At 40.3% G+C, this 25,589-nt stretch overlaps 1 protein-coding gene across 2 annotated transcripts in view; it reads left to right on the plus strand.

Moving 5' to 3' along the window:
- LOC125007280 (cadherin-22-like) overlaps positions 1–25,589 on the plus strand; it is a 150,381-nt gene that overhangs the window by 38,083 nt on the left and 86,709 nt on the right. For both annotated transcript variants that reach the window (XM_047583997.1, XM_047583998.1), the window contains exon 2: positions 2,804–2,919. The gene's annotated coding sequence lies outside the window, so the exon portion shown is untranslated. The remainder of the gene's footprint in view (positions 1–2,803; positions 2,920–25,589) is intronic.

The raw sequence follows: 25,589 nt of genomic DNA on the forward strand, positions 1-25,589 counted from the left end.
CACCATCTCCTGTGATCTCAAGGGGGCCCACATCAGTGAATGGAAAAGAGGTGGTGGCGGTATGATGACAAAAAGAGCCGTCCTCTTTTAGAAGCGATTTTTATATTAATATTGGAAAACCACAATCTGCACTTTTAGATATTGTGTTCACGTGAAGTCGGTGGGTCAAGAATAGACTAAATAACTAAAAGAGTATCCCATTTGGTAAATCAGTATAAGATTTTTTTATAAGGCTGTGTAAAAATACACTCGAGACCATTTCACCCAAATTAATTTCTCCTAGACAACATGCTTTCATCGGCTGCTGCAACTTTGCACAGAACACCAAGCAATATCTTTCCTTCCAAATCTATTTGAGGGGAACTTGCCACCAAACTGTTTTCTTATAGACAGAGGCACACTTTCTGCACCTTTGAACATTAAATCCAGTGGCGTACCTCTTACTGTTATTCCACAGTAAATGTAACTTTTGCAGAGCAAACGCTCACTGAATCTTTTGGCTCATACCTGACAAGCACTTCTGCTGATTCATTGTGTATGATTGATGAGTGGGGGCAATCAACAATAAACAACATGACAGGCAAAGATATGATGGAGCTTTGTAGAAGAGTGACATTGAGGTGTTACGCAGTTTCACAAACACAAATAAATAAGTAACAATATCCACTACAAGGACGAAAATCTTCACATCTTAGTTGCATGTGGGGGTCCACCTCCCATATATAATCTATCTGGGTGTACACAGCACATGTTTTCCATTTTTCATGCATATGTGGGGTCTCCTCTGTTCCTGTTTTCATTGTATTAATTGGATAAAATCCCACTTTGCAGTGTCATGTTGGAAATATTTTCAGTGTTTTTTGCAGCTGTATTTCTTCAAACTCTTGTACCGTGATCCAGGTGTCTTCATCATATTGCCTTACATCAATTTTTGAGAAGTGAAAAGCATTACGATGCACGTAAATCCTATCTGAAATAATAACAGCAGCAACCGAAAAGGAGATCAAAAAAAAAAAAATAAAAAAAAGAGGCAAGGGGGAGTGCAGAAAGATTAAAACAAATCAAAACAATAAAGCCAGTTCAGGCCTAGAGAGGAATTTGTGCCATGTTGGTGTTTGATTAAGATAAGCTCTGAGCATCACGATCTCCACAACGGCCCAGTGAAACCGTTCAGCAATAATCTGCAACAGATTCCTCTTGTTTTCTGTTTGTCCTTTGGATGACGCATCACAATCAACACATTTAAACATTTAGTGCAGCGACTGGTTTGCACTGATCAGCTGCTTTCATTGTAAAAATGAGCCCAGAAGCTTAGGAGTACAGCAAAGGTAGACAGGCAGACTGAGGTTTAACTGATGTCTGAGATCTTATTTTAATTTGTATTAACCCCACAGATGTTAAAAATTCCACCATGCTCACTACACCCACAACATTATGGAAGGAGTGTCATTTCTGTTAAACCTTTCGGTATCAATCAGGGCCTTTTACCTACTTGATCAAATTTACGTCAATTAGAATGACGTGGTTAACCGGGCGTGATGCCAAACGGCAATAGCACTGGGTCACTGCTCCGTTGTCATAGCAAGAGACACGTGTGGTCCGTAGAATATAATATAATCTTATTCAACAACTCTATAAACTAAAGTAATAGAAAACAAACAAACAAGGAAGTACTACAGGCTCAGCATATCTTAGTCCTGACATTAAACAAGCATTATTTAAAGTTGGAATTCCTTGCCAGGCTATTTTGGTTTAAAACACATTCTACTGGTGCGCATAATATTGTGTGGAGCCACCGTGATTACATTTACCATTTACAGTGACTAAGATATTCAGTTGTAAATTTTGAAAAAAAAAAATACGACGATACATGACATTTCGATTGTGACACGGGAAACCTCGCGGCTCTCTTAAACTTTAATGACGAGATAAAAATGTCACCGGTTGCAATTGATAAACTACTCTGGAGAGTAATATTTGAAACTCTCAGTCAGCCCAATGTGATCGTCATCTGTTCTGCATCAGAAAATCTTTAAACGGCACGGACCACAGCGGGTCGCGCGTCAACCCAAGCAAACATCTAACCGGTTCAAATTACCTCCGTTCGTGCTCGTTGGGGGAAACTGTAAATAATGTTGCGCTGAATTAAGAGGCCTAAATCCCAGAGCTTCATCTTGCTGACAGAGTTTGTGGCTTGTAATCTGGGCACATAGTTGCAGGGTAACTGGGCCTGAGGGGAGAGCTTATTCTAATACCAGCATGAGTGCGTGTGATTGGACTCAAGTTGGACAGTAAATAATTATTAAATAGCTATGACACAATCTCAAGGGACCTTGGCATTTTACACTCAAGGTAAGGCAGAAGGGGCAGTGGGTGAGGAAAGGGTGGAGGAAGGTAGTTTGCGGATGTAAGGCAGGTAATTAAATGAAATCGTAAACTCCTCCTCCTCCACTCTCCTATCCATCCTGAAGCGGCCCTCGCTCACTAACCTTGCACCTGAGTTGAAGATGGCAGTTAATGATGGTGTTTTTTAAAACCACTTTAGCGCCTCGCCCATTGCTCACTCGCGTTCTCTCCTGATAGACCGAGGCTTATTTTCCTCACCTCTTATTTCCATCCCTCTTCATCTGGGTCCGCACCATTTTTCTCTATGTTCCATTAGCAAATTGCCTTTCCCTCCTCCTTGTTTCCACTTCCCCACGTGCCCTTTAACACCCCCATTAAAAATCTGACTAGGGAATTTATTCATTTGAACTGGGAAAAACAAAGAAGTTCACTTCAGGGTATGTGTTTTATTTTTCAGACGTTGAAGAGGAGACACAGAGAGGCGAATGTTAGATGGCGTCGTAAAGACAACCTGAAGGACCTGAGAGCCATCATTTGCACAGCGTGGCAGCAAGGTCATCTGGTTAAGGGATGGTAAGTATGTTATTTGCATATGCCGTGGGCTTTGAAAGAATAGGGTCTGCTAAGCTCCCGCATTTTTTCACCATTTTAAAAAGTGTTAAGGCGACCATTTGTAAACTGACCAGCAGACTATTAATTTGCACAGCTACTATCTACTGCCATGCATGCGTTGGCCTAGAGACAATCCTACACATCTGTTTTGGAAACAAAAAAAAACAAAAAAAAGAGGAAAAATGTAGGCTGTATAATTTTGTTGTCGAGCTGCCCAGTTAGTGTTAACAACAAGGAACTTTCATTCAAATGCAGAATTTGGCCATGAAATCAGAGGTCTGGATTGAGAAACCTTTAACCTTTATAAAGTTTCATGCAGAATAAATAATAAACACGACTGTATGCCAACCCAACAGCTTCATTACAATTCATCAACACCTTATAATCCTAATAAAATAATTGAGTGAGCTAGTAAGAAATTAAATATCCCCTTCCTAACCCCCTGAAAAACCCAGAAAAAATCCTTCACCTGTCAAACATTTTATCATAAAAATATGTTTCTGTGATTAAAGAAACAAGTGTGATTTGCTTTATTGGCTTGTTATGCAGTAACTGGAAATACAGCTGTATTATGTGCAAAAGGTTGTTCAAACCAACTAGAATATAATGGAAATCTATTTAGTTTAATTTTATAGGTCTCTGTGCATTCAAAAATTGCTTACAACTTATGAATGCACTGGAAACATAGACCGTATAAAGATGGACAGCTCTGCAAAAGTGAACCCTAAGCAAGTAGAGCCCCCCCTGGTGACTGGCCGCAGTATAGGTCATAAGCTCCACCCCCTCCATGTTAGCGGATGGCACTTGTGCCAAACTGAAACACATAATATTTTCAAGGCCAGCTTCTCTCGTTTTAGGTAGTTAATATAATACTGATGCTGTACAAATACAAGGAAGTTGGGGCGCGTTGTCCATATTTATTTGGTCAGTCATAGACTATTTTGTTTTTAGTCTATGACTGGAAAGCAGCAGTGCCAGCCATTAGCATGTGCGGAAGGTGCTTGTCCAATTATTTTTTCAAAACAGGTGAGGATGCATCAACAGCTCCAAGGAGCTTAACACCGGCAGTCAGACAATATTCACTGTAGTAGTCGCTGCAGTTTTGAGGTCAGGTGATTTCCATTTCGCTGATGAGAGCAGCCGTATTGCTGTGGCAAGGCATTTTCGTTTCTACAAGTCGTCCATTCTATTAAGTCTCTGTTTAAAAAATTTAAGCCCTTTTGACAATCGTGTTTTGTTTTATTTTCAGCATGTTTTCAGCAGTTGACAGCTGACAACATTGCAACGTGTTGCTGTATTTCATATTTTTGGCTCTGCTGTGCTCCATTACAGCCCAAGGCCTTTCTTTACCGTTTTTCTCGTGTGATAAAAAAAAAAAAAAAACTATTTACACGACAGGATTGAGACAGAAATTTCTTGACACCCAAGATTCCAAAACAAAATGGTCAAACTGTGGTGTGTTCATGTCCGCGCATGTGTGTGCGTGTGTGTGTGACTTTATGTGTGAAGGAGGGAGGTTCTCCATGTGTGATTTTCTCAATAGTTTTATTTATGTTTCAGTGTACAGTATGTATTCCCAGCGCTCTGGATTAGCCCACAAAAACTGCTGAGTCAGTCACCCTAGAGCCCTCACAGACTGCTCTCTTAATACATCTAGTCCTGTGTCAGGTCTTTGAATATCACGGTTAATATCTAACTGAAGGATCCAATCTTCAAGATTATGTGTGTTTCATTTTGTTTACACCATCTGCCATCAGATGTAATTGAATGTACTGCATGCTATAATCTGATACATCCGGGGGTGATGCTTTGCCGCTGCTGTCGTGAATGTGTGTTTGTGCGTATGTGTTTGTGCGCAGTGCTCCATAGCCCATAGATATCCTGAATGAATTCAAAATAGCCTGTAGATGTCCTGCAGGAAATAGTCCCAATGTCACAGTGAATCATGTTCCCTGAGCTGGCCTTAACTCATTAAGGTGATGTCCATAGAATTTGTAGCTGTAGAAAGGTGATTTATGCCCCAGAGAAAGAACTGTAAGATGATATTCAATACTTTATCCAAATATAAGTGACTGCATACATTGTTGTTCCAGCAGCTATGTTTGATCCTGCTGCTGTAGTTTGAGCAGTGGCGTGGCCTGTCATCTGGTGTGTTAGAGTTATTATATGATGCTTTTTGGTTGTCATTTAACGCAGCAGTCGTCCCACCAGGGGCATTTGATACTCACACTTGACATTCACATTAACATTTCAATGACAGGCTGCCGCGCAGGGTGATGAGTGAGCTCATAAAGGGTCAGTGTCAGACTCAAGGACACTTTGTGAGAGCTCAGGGATGTTGATGGGACATATTGACGCTGAGCTGATGAAATTTCTTCTATTATGAGTAAATTGCTGCCTTTCAAACTAAGCTTGTGAGCATGTAATTGTCTAGAAGCCAAATCTAACCATTTATATAATGTAGAGAAATGCAAAGGGGTGGTGGAGAAAATCAAAACTTATTTTAAAATTACAAAAGAAAAAAATATTGTTGTGCGTTTCATACAAATGGTCCAGCTTTTCCTTTCACTCCCTTATCTTGGCAAGAGATTTATAACTGTAGCCTGAAATTACTCTATAATTTAACATGATGAAAACACTGAGGGCGCATGCTTATGTGCTTAAAATTATGGGGGTTAGAACTTAACTATGACTTCCAAGATGCATGTGGGCAGTCACTGGGCACGCAGTTTCTGCCCTGAAAACCGAAAACATAATCCGCAGCTTAAATCAATTTGAAATTCTGGGTCTGGGTCAGCAGCCGCAGCAACAGCATTTGTAAACAAGGATGACAGGTCAGCGCTATCTCAAAAGCCATCTCACTGCTCGAGCTCCAGCCACAGCAGCATTTATCAAACTTTCGCTGGTTAAACAAAAAAAACAACAACAAAAAAAACAGTTTAGAAACTTATATTTGGATAAGGTAATGAATATATACTTTCACTGAAATGTGAAGCACTGTTTCACACCTTAATCAAACGCTGTTCCATTCTGATTCATGTTTGTCACTGGCTTCCTCTCCATAACAACAGTGCGTCAGTCTCAAGCAGCTCCCATGTGTATGAGGCTGGTCATAGATCAAAATGTCAGACAGAACAAAACTGAAACAATGAAAGCATGACCACATTACCAAGCAGTGATTGCACAGAACCAGATTAAATACTTCACCTGGTTTCCCTTTTATGCCAAGGGAACAGTACCAAGCTAGACTCTCATTTAATGCTTGGTACAAAACTGCTGCTACAAGAGAAAAGTGCATTTAGTGTGTATATATATATATATATATATATATATACATATATAAGGTTCAGCAACAGAACTTGCTATATATTAAAAAAAAAGCACAGTGTACCTCGAAGCTGCGCCACCAGAAATACAAAATAGAGTATGTTACATGTGAATTATTGTGTTTTTCTTTTAGCCAACAGAGGATCTGCAGTTCAAAGAGGCAAAAGTATGTCACTGGTACAGTGCCAGGGTACGGTATTACTAGCTTTAAATCCTTCAGCAGTGATCAAAAACAGACTTACTGCTCACACAGAGAAACTGGTACCTCGAACAACACTGGGCTCTGCGCACACATGCGCTCATGCTTTGATGACACTAACCTGTAACAATGGCCTTTGTGGTCACATTTACACTGCCGTTTGCGGTAGATCTCTCCATGTGGCCAGTAGTTTTTTTTTTGTTTTTACTTCTGTCATAAATATACCCCTATCAGTCACAACAATATGACCACTTGCCTATTGTATAGGTCTCCCTTGTGTCTCCACAACACTGTTTACACTGTAAAATACTGTATTAAATACACTTGGGTCCATATATATTTGGACTGTGATGCAAGTTTTGTTATGTTAGCTGTTTATCAAAGCATGTTCAAGATAGAGTTGTATAATTAATATGGGCTTAAAGTGCAGACTTTCAGCTGTAATTTGATAAAATTCACAAACAAATTGTTTCATGGGCTGCACAGGCTCTTCCCTCATTATCCTTCAGCATTTAAGCAAGTAAAAGATCTGAAGTTGATTCCAGGTGTGGCACTTGCACTTAGTAGCTGTTGCTGTGAACCCACAACATGCATTCAAGGACATCTCATGAAAGTACAAGAGACTATCCTTAGGTTAAACAAAAAGAGAAAATCCATCAGAGGGATCATGGAAATGTTAGGAGGGGTCAAATTATCAGCTCTGGGAGAAGAAAAACACGCTGTTGCCCTCAGGAACTCAAAAAGGCCTTGACGTTCACGGAAGACAATAGTGGTGGATGATCGACCCTTTCCACTGTGAAGAAAACCCTTCAGAAAAAACGGTTAACACATACACGTGATCTCATTTCGAAACACAACCATTCTTTAGCATTTTATTTCACGAGCAGCATCACAAACAAATGCTCCCATTTCTTGATGAATTTTTTCAAGCGCCCCTAAAGGCAGCACTGCCGCAGACTCCTCCTATGACCTGTGATAAAGCGCCTTTACAACACGTGATTCTGTCAGTGGAGGAAGCCCGTCTGCAGTTGAGTGTGTGGAAACAGTCAGGGAGAGAAGCAGAGAGAAGTCAGCGGTAAAGAGAGTTAAATGGATGGTGCAGAAACCCCAAGTGGTAGTGGCGAGAGTCACCCACAGAGTTAAAGTTCATCAGTGCAATAAACATTTTGTAAAAAGAAAAAGAAAAAAAAGAATTGTGATCTCAATTCTATGCAAAAAATTGTGATTCACATTTTTTTCAGAATCGTGCAGCCCTAACCCATATCTTCTTTTTCTGGTAGATTGATACTTAGAAAACTTGCTACCAAACTAAGATCATATTTTTGGCTTTGGGATTTTTGTGCATTTTTTCAGTAATTTGACTTTTGGTGAGTGTAAGAACTGAGAGAAGGGCAGCATAATTTATCAGTGTTCTTTGTGTTTCTAATACCAGAGCAGATCAGGACATTTCAGTGTCCTTTCTCAAAAGACAAATACAGGACAAGCGTAGCCTTGGGCGTCTATTATTACACAAAACCCGACTACGGCATTTTCATATTTGAGAACAGGTTGGGAGGAGGTGGCAGTGGGATGTGCTGAAGTATAAAACCTTAGGCAATATTGATTCTACTGACCAGTGATACTGGCCAGGAGTTCCATCTGTCTGGGGAGACAGAAACAGAGGCGTTCAGAGGGCCATAATTTATCTCAACTAATGCAAGACAGTGTTCTTATTTCCAAGTATGCAAAGGAGCCTGCTGTCTTTAATTGTGATATATTAATGTTTTTAGTTTCTTTTGTGTGCGTGTTTAGGAGCAGGAAGGACTCATTTATACTGAATCTTAGAAACAAAATTACATCATCTGCAAAAAGAGCTATATAATACACTTCCTGGCCTATAGTCCTACCTGTAACATTTGTACTAGGGCAAATTTCAACAGCTAGAGAAAGGTGACAATGGAGTGTGCATATGACTTATCAAAAAAATTTGAACCCATCTATAATAGCTGAGGTCAATGCTGGCAGGTTGTGCCCAAATCTATATCAGTAAAGTTTAATATAACATAAAATATATCTACAACAGTGTTTTTGCTCCTGTACAGACTGTATATAAACATGTACAGTGCGTCCCCATTTCCTTGCATTGGGAACTGACCGAACTTACTCTATTTTCCCAAGGGTTATGGGAAGCCCTTTGGCTGCTCTACTGTCCATCTTTATATGGTCTATGGTACAGACATATTTCTGAGCTAAACATATTTTCAAAAAACATCATGAAAGTTCTGACCAGTCATCTGACCACTAAGATCTGCGATAGAGCTAAGATTTTGCAACTTTTTTTTTTTTTGCTTTTTTTTTGGCAAGTAACCTTCCTTGTTTTCCCGTCTCATTGTAAAATGTTTGATAAAGCTTATAAGGTTCAATGGTGCTTTTGAGGCCGAATGTTCATTGTCCTTTTCTCTCATGAGTAGCTGCAAAGATTAACTTCTTAACTTCCTAAAATGAAAATATTACTGTTAAGTCTCATGCCTGAGTTGAGAGGTTTAGGCTTTTTCAAATTCCTTTGGGTAAAATTTGGACAATGGTTTGTAAACTGCGTGGATATTTATGTGTATAAATGTGTCCACGTCTGTATTGGTTTCTCGCATTCTTGTGTTTATTACACCCACTCTGTGAGCTATATCTGCAACAGAGAGTGTTAGTCTTTCCGAGTTCATTTGCTCACGCCTGTGTGCGCACATGCCTCCATATGTCTCGTAATCTCAGAGACTGGTGCACATCATAGCATTGGGAGCTGGGGAATTCACAGCCATTCTGTCACATTCATCAGCCTAAAGAAACAGAGTGAGAACTTATGTGGCAGTGTTTAGCATATTACACAAAATAAAGAAAGATTTTGACTGTGCAGAGGGGAGCGGCTGCCTCGCTGAATGAGGAATCCACTGTGGAGAAAATTCAAAGGGGCAATTTTACACCAGCTTATGAGCAAGAGAGTGAATAGAGGGATGCACACTGCCTAGAGACCACCAGATGTTACACAAGGGAATCCATCTGCAGCAAGAGTGACCAAGGGTGGAATGATTCTAAATTGGCTCTGAAAAATTGCGCCCCCACTTACAAACAGATGAAGGAAACATTTAGGTTACAGAGTGTTTTATGGAAAACGGTTGCCACTTTAATTCAGCATATTTTTCTTTGCATCTGCCAAGGGGTTATGTTATCATCTCTGTTTGTCTGCCTCTCGTACGGTATCTCATGAACCACACGACAGATTTCAGTCACATTTGGCGACAAGTCTGGCCAAGGAATGACAAGTTTATGTGTGTTGATATCACTTCAGACCTGTAAAGAATTCAACATTACAGCCTTTTTGCTTTTTTGCACTTCTTATCAAATGCAACCCTTACTCAAAAAAAATAAGTAAATCATTTTTTGTATTCATCTTGTGGAGCATACACCGATCAGCCATAACATTAAAACCACTGACAGGAGAAGTAAATAATATTGACCATGTTGTAACAGTCCAGTGTTCTGCTGGGAAACTTTTAGACCTGGCATTCATGTGGATGTTACTTTGACATGTACCACCCGTCTACACTAGACCAAACACCTCCACCTGATAGCAATGACACTCCTTGATGGCAGCAGTCATCCCCAGCAGGGTGCAGCCTGACACAAGCTTTGGGAACCTTTCTTAACTTAAAAAAAAAGTGAAGAACAGCACAAGATGGCCTTCAAATTCACTAGATCCCAAACTGTTCAAGTATCTACACTGGAACAGGTCTGAGCCACAGATCCCCCTCCCCTCATCCACTAACAACATTCTGTTACCAGACCCCACAGGACACCCTCAGAAGGCTCGTGTCCATTCTCTGATCTCAACTGTTTTGGAGGCACAAGGGAGACCTACACAATACCTACATAATGCGATGATCAGTGCACACTAGAGTATTTTAAGTCCATAGTTAGACTGCACATTTAGGGACAAACCTTTTATCCGATTCTGTCTGTAAAAATTTACTCTCTAAACACTTGCAATAGGGATGCATTTTTTGTCAGTATAAACATATTTTACTACTAATAAAATAATAAAATATAATCTAAAGGTCACATAAGGATCCAGCCGACTGGACTGAACAGCCTAAAAAACATGTTCAAATAAATGCCTTTTGCCATGAGTCCTTTTATGATGGCTACTTGAACAATCTGTATTCTGTCAGCCCTCAGCAAATCCACGGGGAACAGTAAAGTCACAGTGCAGTTGAAATTAAACAAAAATAAAGTTACAAAGAGATAGCCACAAAGCAGAACTATAGAAGTAATGTTGTTACCACTGAGGGTGGGCAATCTTTTTTCTTGGTACAGAGGTTTAAAGAAACTGGATGGTTTCATACCGTAATTCAAAGATACAGCTTTCAGGCGGCTAATCCCATAAAAACAATAAAAACATACCCCAGTATGAGACTGCTGTGTGTTCAAAACCCTGTTATCTATCTCTAGAGATGCTGTGATTTGAAGGCAGATGGGAGAGGTGAGAGGCAACAGTATAGTGCACACTGATCATTACACTGGGAAAACTTATGTGTGTTTGTGTGTTCTCGAGATTGAAAGAACTGCTGGCCTAATCATTCGGTGTGTTAGCCATGGCAGGTGGCTGGCAGTCAGGCGTGTTCCATGTTAAATCCAGCTCCTGTTGTGTTTATTGATCTTTTATCTTCTAAGAAGTAACAGACAGGTCTTTTGTTGTTAGACGTGTACACACTGATGGCGGTTGTAGTTTGTGTGGTTGATGCAGACATTGTAAAGGATAACAGGGTCGTGAATATATCGGTAGTGCATATTCAGTATATGCGAAGAAATTGCCCTTAAAGTTGCTGCTGCTTTTCTTCTCCAATTTTTTTTGAGGGGCGTCAAATGCTGCATAGATTCAACTCATCGATTAAATTCAACATGTTTATCATGATGCAAATCAATCCCTTAGTGCCCCTGCCAAATAAACAGCCAGTGTAGGTCCATTCCTACGATTCCTACGTTCAGACCTAGAAGTTCTCATGTCTCTCCGTTTCAAAAGCTTTTGAAACGGAGAGACATTTTGCAGGGCTTCCAGTCCTCCTTTGACTTCCTTCTCTATCTCGCACCAGCCGAAGAAAAAATGAAAAGAAAAAAGAAAATCCACAGACATGAAACCCGGAATGGAAATTCTGTTAGGCGCTTGCACCTCCTCAGACGCGGCAGTGAACTAAGCAAAGGGATCTTTGAGGAAGCAAAGGGACTTTTAATGAACAAGCCCGTTATTGATCTGTGGACAAAACAGTCGTTAATTATGTGCGGGTGGGCATTTAATTGAGGGAGCAAAAGAAGGTCTCTGCTTGCTAAGCTAATGCACGGGGAAGAATGAGGGGAATTTGATTGAGTCTTGTGCCATTGGGGTAAAGGATGAGACACTAGCAATCACTCAACTTGTGCCTCTGGATCTTCCTTGCGCTAGGGTCTTTTTTTCTTTTCTGTCTTTCTCTGCCGCTCCCTTCTTCCGTCTCTTGCTGTGTTACTCTGCAGTTCCTCTGTTTCCAAATTAGGAGGAGAGGCCCTCCATCTATTAATTTTCCTCAACTTTGTGCTCTTTGTAATCTGTCCAAACCACTTTGACTGTTACTTTTTACTCTTAAATGTCTGCAATGAGGATGAGTCTGAAGCAGTAGAGGGTCTGTAAGACTACGTATTCGCTTGTTTGTGTGTTTTTATGTATCATGGGATTAATGTTTCTCTGGGAACCAACTGTCTTATGGACCTTGTCAGTGATTCAAATTAAGCGCAACACTTATTGATCTCAGCCGACTCCCAGTATGAACCTTCTGATACGGATAGTCATTTTATTCAAAGCATTACCCCGTTCAGAGAACCAATTCCAGGTTTACCAATGAATTACAAACAAGCCATGACTAGCTGTAATTTAAAAAAACGACCTGTTACAATGACCTGTTATTCGACACAGCAAAGCAACTTTCAATTAAATTCTGAAATTCAAACCTGTTGAATAAAGAGTCCCACGCACAAATAAATCAGGACACTTCACACACGGTGCCATTTGTGTGTAGCAGTCGGTCCCGGTGAGGTGTACACCATAAGCAATGATATAACCTCCATCACTCACATCGCAGACACTTCTGGAGATGAATGGCGCTGTTTAACAGAGGAACTACACGGTGTAATCCCTACAGGGGATGAGTTGTGTTGCTTAAGCATGAGTGTATAAGCTCAGCATGACTTAGATTCTCATTAAAAGAGGCTTATTTATCTCTACACCTCCTAAAGAATCAAGGCTGGCGTCTTCAAGTCTTTGGGCTGGCAGCAATTACCATACCTATCAAGTAGCTTTTATAACGCCTGTTCAGTGTCATAAGACAGATGTGCCAAGCCATTACTCACTTTTCACAAGGTGTAAGTGCTGAATGCACTCTCAAAATGGATTTATGTAAAGGGATCAGTTTCCGTGCATGGGGGGGAAAAAAAACAAAAATTCCACTTAGAAGTTAAAAATATAGCATTGGCATCTTTGCCTGTCTGGAGAAAAGGGAACGGCAGCTTGTACTTGTAATTTGTTTAAACTTTAAACCTTTTGGTTTTCAGAGCTGTGCCGAGACGATGTTTCTTCAAACTTGATACTTATCTCACTTACTTCCATATCCTTAAACCACTATTTAATCACACCAGGATAGACATAGAGACAGACAGCAAGTGAAAAAGAAGAAATCTGGCAATTTATACAAACTCCACCAAGATAAAAGAACCAAATTTAAACTAACCATGCTTATCATGGGGCTCAGCGATATGTCCACCAATGGCGTGAGCAATGCAGGACCGTAACACGCTGACATTACTCATTCTCCATTGAACACTTTTACCCTGAGCTGGAAATAATTCCTGCCGACTTCATAAACAACCAACATCATACTGGTATAACATCTTCAATCCTGGCTCAAATCGTAGAGCAGTCCCCAGGAGAACTTGCGAAATGCTTGATAAATACGGGCTGTGATCCTATATGATGAAACTCAAAGCAACTCCTTGAGCGCTGGGTATCCACTACCCAATTTAGCATATGAAAAGATAAATCCATTTATTAGCCTGAGCTGAGCTATATCTTTTTAATAATGCATACGATCCTCTAAATGTTCGGCTAGTGTCAGGGTCTGGTTGCAGAAAATTCCTCTGCTGATTGTATTGTGTGACTTGCCAAAATACCCCACTGTTGCTTGGAGGGCTATTACTGTCATAGTAACCCAGCAGGGTGTCATTATATGGCTAGCAGCTGCGACTCTTTGTATTTTTCTACATTATGAGAAGGAGTATTCACATGTCTTAACGCGCAGGCTTGTGTGTGCGAGTGTGTTTATCATGCCTGTGTAGCATGTATCAAGTGCATCTTCGTGTGTGGACTTGACTGTGTGATATGCGATGCTCTTTCCTCTGAGGGTCCATAACTGCCCATTGCTCCGTGATAAATGTGTTGTACAGCCGAGCATGTGTGGCCTTAAAATGAAACAGTCGGCTGGACCCCGCGGGAGCAGTGCACTGCATGCTGTGGTCAGACACATCATTACTGGTATGGATCTATTGATGCTTCGTTTGTGTGTTTTCTTTTTCCTTTGTGTTGTTTTGGATTTTCAGTTAGCTGCACTTCAACACAAATTAAACACATCACAAATGTGTCTTTAAATATCCACCTGTACTGTGAAACATCTAATAGGCAACTTCGACAACTTTTACTCTAAAAAAAAAAATGAAAGTCTGCGTTTGTTGTGTTAAAATAAAACACATTCAGTATCACAGATGGCATTAGCCTTCCTGGGTAGCAGGTCAGGGTCAATGTGTGCACATTAAGAGGGGACCTCCTGGACTGAGAAATGAAGTGCCAAAAACTACAGCTGGCCATTTAAGATTGGCTCCAAAACAGAGTTAATCCCCTCAGACCTCCGTGTTAAAAAGCTAAACGGGACAACAGAAGTACAGTCAGGTACAAATAGCTGTTTCCTGTGAACATTTTATATTATTCCTAAGTTTAAATTATACCAAGGCTTAAAAACATGCTTAATAAACAATTAATTAAGTTAGGGTATATTAGGGATGTCCCCACAAATCTCTCGCTGTGTCTCTAAGCACGAGCCACCTGCGTACGGTCCACTTACTTCTTCCACCTCTTTGCTCATTTATTTTTAACCCACTCTAAACCCACTCACACTGAACTGGAAAACCACTCTAAAGTAAACCTATGAGTGACATCACTGTGGCTTCATCCAACAACGCAATCAGTGATGGGAATACCAGACCCTGGAGTTTGGCTTTGTCTGTGCTACGTCACAGATTATATAAAGTATATGTGTAATCATGACCATTGTCCTTCCTTTAAGTTACTCCGGAGGTTGCGAGATCTCAAGCAGTGACATTAGTGTCCCTTATATTCATACTCTTACCAATCGCATTTTTTTTTTTTTTTAATCAAAGTTATATTTTGTAACCATGTTTTTCACCCCAAAAGCTCACTGGGTTGAGGCCCATAAATGTCCTGTTTGTCATTACTGACGAAAAGCCATTTCCCATACATAAGCAAGAAACAAGAAAACAACAACAACACAACTTTAAGGTGATAGCCAAGTCACTACAAATGCAGAAATCATGTCTGCACTGGCTGTACGTGTTGTTCTGTCAGTCATCACTAGGTAAGGGAAGGCTGAGGCCAGACGCAGCCAGTTACTCACTGCCTTGGATATCAAAACTCAACCCACACACTCCACTAACACCTGAACACCTTCAGGGCCTTAATGTCTGCAGCTTAACACAACTGCTTGTAACTGACAAATCACTCTTTTTTCCCCAGGAATGCGAGTGGCTCATTTCTGTAGCACTCACACTTCTTTTCTCATTGTCCGTGACATCTAAGATATGGACGTTCTGATATAATAAGCGTTTTACTGAAGGATCTCTATGTATACCGTATGAACCTTAATGTATTTTTTTAGTTAAACAAATAACAGGGCACATTTCTCTTTAATGCAAGACCAATTTTGTTTCTTTTATCAAGCCCCCTCCCCCTCCAAATAAATAAATAAATAACTCCAGAACCTTGACAAGAGATTTTCAATTTCCAGCAGCAATCTCTGCTAACAACCCTGGCCCACCAGGATATATAAGGGCATTACCATTCATGGGAACAACAAGAAACACGACAGAGAAGAGGTCCCCTAAGACTAACAGCGAATGCAAGGTCTTGTCTCCTTGTGTTAAATCAGCATCACGCTCTGTTTAAAAATAATTTTTCTTGAAGCTTTGCTCCCACTGTTTGTATCTCTGCTGCGTGTGAAATGTGTTTCTTTTTTTCTCAAGTAGGATCAGACGAGTCCTAATTCTTTATTTTGGCAGGGCAGCACGGCAAACTTAGAGGACACTGATTGCTTGTGTCCTCCACTCTAATGCTCTTGTTAATTCTCCAATGATGTTGATTGCCACATTCAGATGAGCAGAGGGGGTTAGAATGGAAAACTGTTAGCGGTGTAACGAGGAGGTCCTGCGGCAACCTGACATTAATTCAGCTGCAGAGTTGCTTCACCCCTTGTCTTTCCCTCTCGCTGTTGCCCTCTCTCATCCTCTCTCCCCTGTTCTGTCCCTCAGCCGCTTCACATAACGCTTTAGGAATTAAATTAGAGCTTGCAAAATCTTCAGACATGCTTATTACCGGGCTGGCATTGTTGTAATGTGTCTGACCTTGACCTGTTAAGGATTAATCCAAGCAGACAGGGCTGAGCAGGCACCCCAGCTGATTCCCATGCAGAGCACAGACGCCCACCATGTTTACCAATCTGAGATAGAAGAAGAGAACAAACAACAAGTACCAGCTCCTCATTCAGAAAGAGCAGTATGCACTCGCTGTGCGACATCAGACCGTAGCAGAGGCGCAATAAGTGAGTGTGTTAATTATTTCAATTATACTTCGTATTACCAAGAATAAAACTAAACAAACAGAGAGCCATAAATACATCACAGACTTTCAACACTTCCATGTGAGCCACACTTACAGTTTTGAAGGGCTGCCATTTAGACATGTCTATCTTGAAATGTGGTTTGATGAGTGGCTCAGTGAGAATAATTCTTACTTCTGTATCATTCACAGACTGGACTTAAATATAGAAACAAGCTTGGCTTGAAAGTAAAGAAGGCTGCTTATTATGATCAGGAGACAGATTTTAAACCGTAAAACTAAAAAAATAATAATAATAATAAAAAAAAAGCATACTGAACCATCTCTAGTTGTCTGGTAGTTATTTTATTTTTTATTTTTTTGCTAAACCTCTGTTGGACTTAAATTCTTCAGTATTTACTATATTTACTCTGTTTAACTGGTAAGGATTTTGTTTTACTTTTGTTATTGTCTCCTGAAAGTTCATCATTCACTTGATAAATGAGATGTCAGACTTTCATTCTGTCTTCTTTGGCAACAAAGATGTGATGTAAGTTACCTTGTTATACTGTGGTATAGTGAGAGGTTTCTTCCCACATCAGGGTGCAGCGTCTGTTGCTTTTTCTCGAAGTATGTTCCGTCTCATTTTTCACAGCCTACCAAGCCACAGAGCAGTCTGAGAAACCATCAACTACTGTCTGATGACTTAGCCTCTGGGGGTCAATTCTTTTGGTGCTTCCGGTATAGCCAGCGGATGTTCGAACAGATGTCTGGACAGTGTAGTTGGACTTGAGAGACAACGTCTAGGACAGGACAATCTGCTCGTCCTGCCCTCCCTGTGCCTTCTGCCTTGTATCATCAAACACTGTACGAATAGCTTGCCAAATTATGTGGTTACATATTTAGTGTTAAATCCTGTCCTTAACTCTAACCCAAACCCTTTTGCATGCCATTTAATACCAAAAAATGGCACACAAAAAGCTTAAAACGTGCAAACATGGCACGTGCTATTAATATGTATAACTCTATGCAACCAAAGCCCACTCAAACACATTTAGCCAGCGTTCCACAGAAGAAGACTGGAAACCCGAGAGCTTCCGCTAGCCAAATCTCTGACTGAACAGTGTCTGAACTTGCCTGGTATAAACCCGTGTCCGGGAGGGAGTTTTTTTGTTTTTTTTTTCCTCCCTTCTTTTTAGCTTCTACTGTGCACCGTCCAAAGATCCCCATGGCTGCTCTTTTGTCATCAGGGGCCATTCTGGCGCTCTACAGGAGGGAAGCCCGTAGTACACAAGCAACCATGATCCCCTGCTCCACAATGGGCCCACACACACACAAACGCACCACCTGTGGAAAAAGTTTCTCTCTATGTAATATTTGTGCAGATATGTTTGGTCTATATGAATCGGCACCTTCAATGGCATTTAATAGTACTTGATATCTTAGAAGGCTTTTCTGTGTATACCAGCTCAAGGTCTAACAACTTTAGACATTGAAATTTACCAGCATTGACATTGAGAGGATTTGGACTGTTCCTCTTCTAGCGTTAGTGGATGTCCTTTCAGATGAGTGTGCATTACAGTTGTACATTTGTTATATTTCAGGACTGATTTATATTTTCTGCATGTTACGGTAGAATGGGCTTCATCTTTAGTGAAGTGTTTCCACACACTTGCTCGTTGCCAGTTTGCAACAATGACCCAGTGGGCTCCAAAAGCGCCTGCGTTGTTATTGTCATGTGATCAGCAACTAGTCCTGCTTAAAGCATCATGGCATAGCGTTCAAGTCGAGTCAGCCCCTAGTAGAAGGTTTGCCGACATATTTTTCAGTCTCACAATCGCATTGGTCTCCAAATCTTATCTACTATATTGACAGTATTAGATGAGACTGCTATTACTTTACCTGAGTAGACTTATACAACAAGTGCATAAGCAGGAGGTTATGTTCAGCAGCAGAACATGTGGCTCAATGCGTGGAGGTTGTATTAGGTCATATAACTGTAAGTAATTATTCTTTTAGTTGTTAGTACAGTTATTATATTTATATTCCATTTGTATTCATGCAGGCCAAGTCAGATGAACACTACACATTTTTCTTTCTTGCCATGGAACACAGCAGCCAACAACTTCCCGCACACTCTTTTATGTGCTGAATGTAAATACAGAGGAAACCAAAGTGGTTACGGAGCCACTCATTCTCTTACTGAATGCAAATGCCGTTAATAATTTGAATATTGTATCAATATGATGCGGGTAATGTCCGGTTGTCTGTGGTTATTATGAATGCCTAACTATGAGTGCAAGGTGATGAGTTTCCCAAAGGGCGCCGTATACTCTGCTTCTATATAGGTCATCAGTTCTCAAAATCCTCTGCTCTGAACGTTGCTAATCGGTTCCCTAAATTTAGTAATCCATTTGGCACTGAGGGCATTTACAGAGATTTTCAGAGTTTGGCTTCTGAGGAGCCAATGGAAATGGCTTAGCTATTTGCAGCATCTTAAAATATAAAAGTGATAAAAGAAATAGTTGAAGAGTTTAATTGTTGTTGTTTTATTATCACCATATAGTTCTTTTCACTGCACAAACCAACTTTTGCCTGTCCATCGTGGCCTTTATTTATTTATTTATTTTTTTGTTACTCTCATAGTGGATACCATGGTGACTGAACGCATGAAATGTATATTAAAAATTAAGATGATTGTTATAGCCAGCTTGAAAGGTCATGGCAAATAAAGGAAAATCCAGAAACTCACTTGAGTGACAGTGACAAAACATAAATTAAATTGTAAAATGTTTTGATATTATTTACTACAATTATCTCAAAGTCTACAAGTCACATCTCCTGGCAAGTAACAATCAAACAGGGAGGAGTTTTGTCACATAATCATCTTAAATATACTCACATTAGGACATGCATATGTTAGCTGAGTTCAGTATTCATAATACGCCTTAAGCAATGTAATATCACATCCCGAGGGTTACAAAATGTGTAAGTACAAGATATGTAGATACAAGGTGATAATTCCTGAGGACATGCTTGAAGGAATTCAAACAGTGGCCAATAAAAAGACCAGTTTTGGATTAAATTTGACTGTATGGGTGAGTGTGCTACACCAGGGGTCTTCCAACGTTTTTCACGCCAAGGACCCCCCAGACCGATGGAGAGACCCACTACCTACTGTATGTGTTCTATATTAAACCTGGTCTAGTGCTATTTATACATCATTATCTTCATGTTGCATTCAATATAAAGCTATTCAAGTAATAAACTTGAATATTCATTTCCTTATTTTAAACATATTAATTTTAATTTTAAACATAGCTAAATGTAGTAGGGACAGTGAATCACCAAGACATTTTAGTAGTTGGCTGATGGGAGCAGAAGAGAAGCTAATGTTGCAGTCAGTAGTGATGTGCGGCTCGATATTGAAATAACGATATTTCCAATACCAGGTCTTTATGCTCTAAAATCGATTCTCAAATCAAATTATCAATACTTTCGGTACTTCAGATATCCAAGGTAATGTAGGAACACAGAGGAAAGCAGCGAAACTATTGAGTTGTGGCAACACAACAAACCTTGTGAAACATCTCAGGTTAAACCACAACACACAATACGAGGCATCTATGATGAGGTGGACAGAAGAGGAGAGCACAGGGTCTTTAAGGTTTCAAATTAAGTTTTCATTTTATAGTAGTTCTTAATAGTTAAACAATAATGTATTTTAATGGTAAATGAGGCCCCTACCTGGCCTCTACCTCAATATACTTCTGAGTTTAAAATAAATAAATTACTCTGATGTCATGTAGCTGTGAAATGAAAAGCACTACTTTTTACCAGACACATTAGGGTGTATTTACACAAAGTATCTGTATCAGATCGGTATCGCTGATACCAGCCTGAATTTTGCTCAGTATCAGATCAGAAAGGAAATTGGTGGTATCGAACATCACGAGCAGTTAGCTCAAGTTCTGCTAATATTACAGCGTCTGGGATTAGACTCTCGGCCAATTGCAGGGAACCTGACAGAGTCAGCTGTAATGTGTGGCCTCGTGATTGGCTCAGCAGCGATAAATAAATCAACCAATGATTTTTGCGATTTTGCGATCCCCTGCACTACCTGGATTTGTGGACCCCTGTGGAAGACCTATGTGCTTCACTCACATGAGGCAGTCCATAACAGCTAAAAAAATGCAAATAACTTTTAACTGCTAGCTGTTCAAATGCATTTTCAGTCATTGGATTTCACACTATTAAGGTTAAACAGTTTAGATGTGTGTTCTTGTTCTGTTGTTCTTGTGAACACTTATAATAAGTGCTTTCTAAAGAAAAAGTGGGGCTTCACAACCTGTGAGTCGAATCAAACGCTCATTTATAAAACTAAAACTCACTTGTCAGGCATTTCCAACCCACCCCCACATGGTCATAGTGTTGAAGTCTTCATCCTCTCTCCCAAACATTTCTCTGTTTACCCAGGCTCCAATTAGTATAGAATATTCCTCGGGTTTCCACGCTGAGTCTTATCTGTAGTCATATGGAAAAGGAATGGAGTTATCTCCTTTTTCATTCATTCCAACAGCAGCCCGTAAACCCGAGTCCCTGACCCCTCATTTAGACTCTCGTTTGGCCCTATAGCCCCTATTAGCCCTTAAAGACTCATCCCTACATCTTATGCTCGCCTTCCTTTTCTGTCTCATTGTCTCCTTGTCCTCCCTGTAACTTCAGCGTTTAATCCTCTCCGTCTCACTTTTCCATTTGTATTTCTTGACCATATTTCTGTGTCTCCGTGTCTCTCTGTCTCTCTTTCTTTTGTCTCCATTCCGCTTTTCTCCCTCAGCCATGTTTTGTGATTGGCAGCTGAAGCTTGACTGCAGTGGAGTTAATAGAGAATAGAGAGGAATACCTAGAGGATTTACAGCTGAGTGGAGACGCACAAATAAGATAATGACTTGGGAATAACAATTTCGCTGCACAGTTTGGGAAGGCACCGGAGAGGGAGGAAGAAAGCGACGGAGGGAAAAGGGGGAGCGAGCGGAAGGAGACAAAGTCAACGTCTCAAAGACAGTGAGGAAGAGTCAGAGAAAAGACAGGCAGGCGTAAGTGAACGAATTCCAGGGGCAGACGACTTAACAAGATTGCTCCAAATTGGCGAGAACAGTCGGCATCCCTGTAGGTTTTCTGAAAAGATAAAGCTTTGTATTTTTAGACAAGTGGCTCTGATGAATGAAAAGACCCATTTTCTTTCCTGATGCATGTGTCTCGGTACGAGTTTGGCTGATTCCTGACCATATCTTTTGTTTCCTAATGGGACGGAATAGACACGCTGAATATCAATTTTTCTTAGCTGTGTTTGTGATGTTTACATTCCTCATCTAAAACAATGGATAAGTGCCGATATGAAGACATTTTTCCCAACAATGGGAGAGGTGCCTGGAGAGGAGAGATAACCCAGTGAAATTCATAATGCCCAAGCATCCCTTTAACTTTGCCAGACATGAGTGGGTCACACATCAAAACCGTAATCTATAGTCGTTTGGTTGTCAGAGTTGTCGGTTGAGTTATAGAGGCTGGCAGCACTCAGAAGGCCTTCTTAAGGGACCTAATCTCAAACTGAAGACAAGGGTTCTTGGTGATATCATTTTCCCTCTCGTGCTTCACTGCTCTGTCCCTCCATCATCTATTTGACATCATTCAACGCTCAACAAAGTAGCTAATGAAGCAGAAGGGGAGAGAATATTTGCCCGGTAATTAAGAAAAATGAAAGGAAGTGGAGTTTGAAAGCTGACACGGATGCGCGCTTTAATTATCCTCTCCTTGACGCGGTAGAGTGTCCTAGGCTATACTTTTTCAGTTGACTCTTCCTAAGTGTTTTTTTAGCCTTAAGAGGTATTTCTATCCCCAGGTTCCCCCCCATCTGCCTCTTTCACCTGCATTTATTTCCTGCATTTGTCAACAAATTTGAGAGTTCAGTGAATGCAGTCAGCTGTTTTCTACTGAATGTGTTCATCCAGTCACTCAGGTTTTAATTTGTTTCTTCTATAAGGAGCAACTGCTGAAACGTGACTTAAAGGTACTTTGCAGTTTTCAGAGGCATTGCCTCTGAAATAATATACAAGAGTTCAAAGCTTTTTACTTTAAATCGTCTCCTTAAACCAGTTTTGGGGAAATCCACATAAAAGTTTGAAATGCTTAGCTCACATTATTAGCAGCATACCGCTCTGTATGCCCAGCACTGAATGCAAAGTCTTGGAGGTTTGCTCCACTGTGCACAGTATACGAAATTTCATTCTTGCCGAGAACACAGCTGGAAGTCTTGAAAAACAGTTCGGGAATGTACTATTACTAAGTGAACCCCAAGTAACAGTTTTTCCACAACGTTTCCCGACAATGCTGGGCGCCCATTATACGTGGATACAGACTCAGCCTCAAACACGTACAAAATTGGTAAAAGAAATATGCTACAATTTAATGTAAATGCCGAAAGAAGTACTATAAATCACCTGGGGCTGTGCCTGTGTAGACTGCAGCTGAAGCTTTAGCTTCTCACCTTTCCTTCCAATCACAGCTCATCTATTAGCAGTCGACTGCAGGATTTAAGAGACAAGTAAGGGATTTGATTTCATCAGCCTACCTGGCCTTCATTAGAAAGATGTGGGATACGTCTGGGCCCTTTTATAAAGCACGCTAAGCGTATGCAACACATTCTGATAGGACACTGACTTAACATCCCTCAGTCTGTTCTCTTCTGTTTTTAATTCCCCCCGCCCCTCCCTGGAGCTTCACAAAGTTTTCTTGGATGCTTTCTGTTTCATTTTTCACAACTCCCAGAAATGTCGAGTTCATACAGTTGAAGTAATAATTTGTTTCCGTTTCATAGAATCCACCACATACAGACATGGTTTTGGCTACAGGTCCATTCAATCCTGATATAACAGATATTAATGCATAAAAGTCCCTTCTTCTAATTTATTTTAAGCAGATGAAATTTGTGTTTTGGCTAGTTTAAAATATGTGTTTGTCATTTTAAATCAATTGCCAGAACACCAGAGATTAGTCTGTCTCCTCTTAGATTAACAGGTGCTATGAGTCACACTGGTTATGGTTTATTTATTTTTGGCAATGTTAAGGAGAGGATGTTTCAGAGATAGTCAGAAGTTATAAAAGCAATTAATAGAAAAGTAAAATCCCAGCCACATTAGCATATTCCATGGGATTGGTTTGCCATTGGAAGCTTAAACGGATGAATAATTCACTATCAAGAGTAGAATTTGAACTCATACATTTATTAGCAATATATTCACGTCTTTATTTAGCTTGATTGGGCTCATTTCAGGGTATTAATCTGCAAATTGTGATCAACATTTTTTTCTATTTGCATGCCTCTCATTGAATAAGACAAATGTGAAAGCAGCAGTAGCAGTTATTTTTCCTCTTCTCTGTTCACAAATCTTGTTAATACTCGTAAGTAGCTAGTCATGCAGAGAAATGTTGCTTATTATTTCAATTCTTTCAAACGTAGGTGCAAAATAATGCAAAGAAAACTATATGGCATCGCCTGCTGCATTTTCTACTTCATGTCCATGTAAAACACGGATATGAGTAAATCCAAGAAACTTATGCTCCTAAATGTGTCCCCATCCCAACACTGCCGCTGTCCTCCTGCTGGTCCACTCCTGGCCACATGCCGTGAGTGTGATTGACTTCTGATAGACATTACTCCTTTACGATGGTAATAATATCTTCGATGCCGTCCAAATGATAGTGATCATAATGCTGGCAACTCACTTTCCCAATAGTGCACTGATAGCTATGCAACTGCCTCAGCGGGGGGAGAGCCTTCAAAAGTGTGATTTGCGTCACAGCACAGTGCAGTACATGTGGGTGACTGTCGTTTTCTTAGCGTGCCTCCTTTTGCTCCTGCATTTCGGTGTTAGTGCTACTCAATGACCAGGTGTTTGAGGAGTATGAAAAAGCCTCTAAAGGTCTTCTGTGATTTCTTCTTTTTTTTTTTCTTCTTCTCACCTCTATAGGTTATCACTATGTATAGTCCATTCAATAACACCACTAGGACAGTCTTGGCCTTGCACTTTATTGCCAATTTGGATTAGACAGAGAGGGAAAGTTACACACATCTCTTCTTGACATTAATATTGATCACTTTCGCCAGTAAACGGCTACTACTTTGCTCGGCTGCAAATTGAACCCCGACACTCCACTCCCCGCCTCTCTCCTTGGAATGCTTCCTGTAATGTCCTGGTCATTTTCATGCAAAAGATGGCCTTTTCTTCCACGAGAAGAATACAATGAATAGATTGATTAGGCAATATCGTAATGGGGATAGGGTAATGAGCCTGTCAATCATACGCTTGGAGAGAAAATACGCCCAGGCAGCAAAATTATTTTGCCAAGCTGCGTAGGCATGAAGGGGGGCAAAAGGGGGTGTTAGGACAAGTCAAAGAAGGAACAGAAACGCAGAAGACTGATTGTTCTTTTAGAAAGAAAAAAAAAAGTATGCATATCCACTTCAGGGGTGTATTCATTCCCCGTCATTTCTAATTCTCTTTGGTCGTCTCAACCAGGAGGATTTGTACTCGCGTCAGATAGATTTATTAATTATATTAATTTCAAGTAAATAAACACTGATCTCTACCTAAATACCCAAAACGCACATCAAAGCGCAGCGCTTTTGAAATCTGCTACCAGTGAAATTAAGAGATTGTTAATCCTCTGGTGAAAACAAAGACTTCCCACTGACAGAAAGACGAATTGTTATTTCGAGGGGAACAAACTGAAAAGTAGGAAAGGCATTACGAGTTGATTTGCATGTTGGCGTGTTTTTTGTTTTTTTCTTTTTTCTCTTTCTCGTTCTTTTCTGAGACGTGAACGAACCCAGAGGTCTGATGTATTCAGCGTGTGTGCTGGAGCTGCATGAAGCCTCACAAGAAAAACAACAGTGAAGTAACAGCAGTAAAAGAGACCAACTTTACAATGAATTTATACGGTGGTGGGGGTGGGAGGGTTGCATGTCATCTTTTAGTCAACTATTTTCGTTTTGTGCTGCTGAAATGTTCTGTTGCAGTAGTGACACTTCTGATGAGTCAGTGGGCCAGAAGTGCAGTGTCATAGTAAGGTGTTTATTTTTGTCTTTTTAATTTTATCCAAAATTTTTCTTAA

Source organism: Mugil cephalus, chromosome 4, assembly GCF_022458985.1.
Source record: "Mugil cephalus isolate CIBA_MC_2020 chromosome 4, CIBA_Mcephalus_1.1, whole genome shotgun sequence".
NCBI lineage: Eukaryota > Metazoa > Chordata > Actinopteri > Mugiliformes > Mugilidae > Mugil > Mugil cephalus.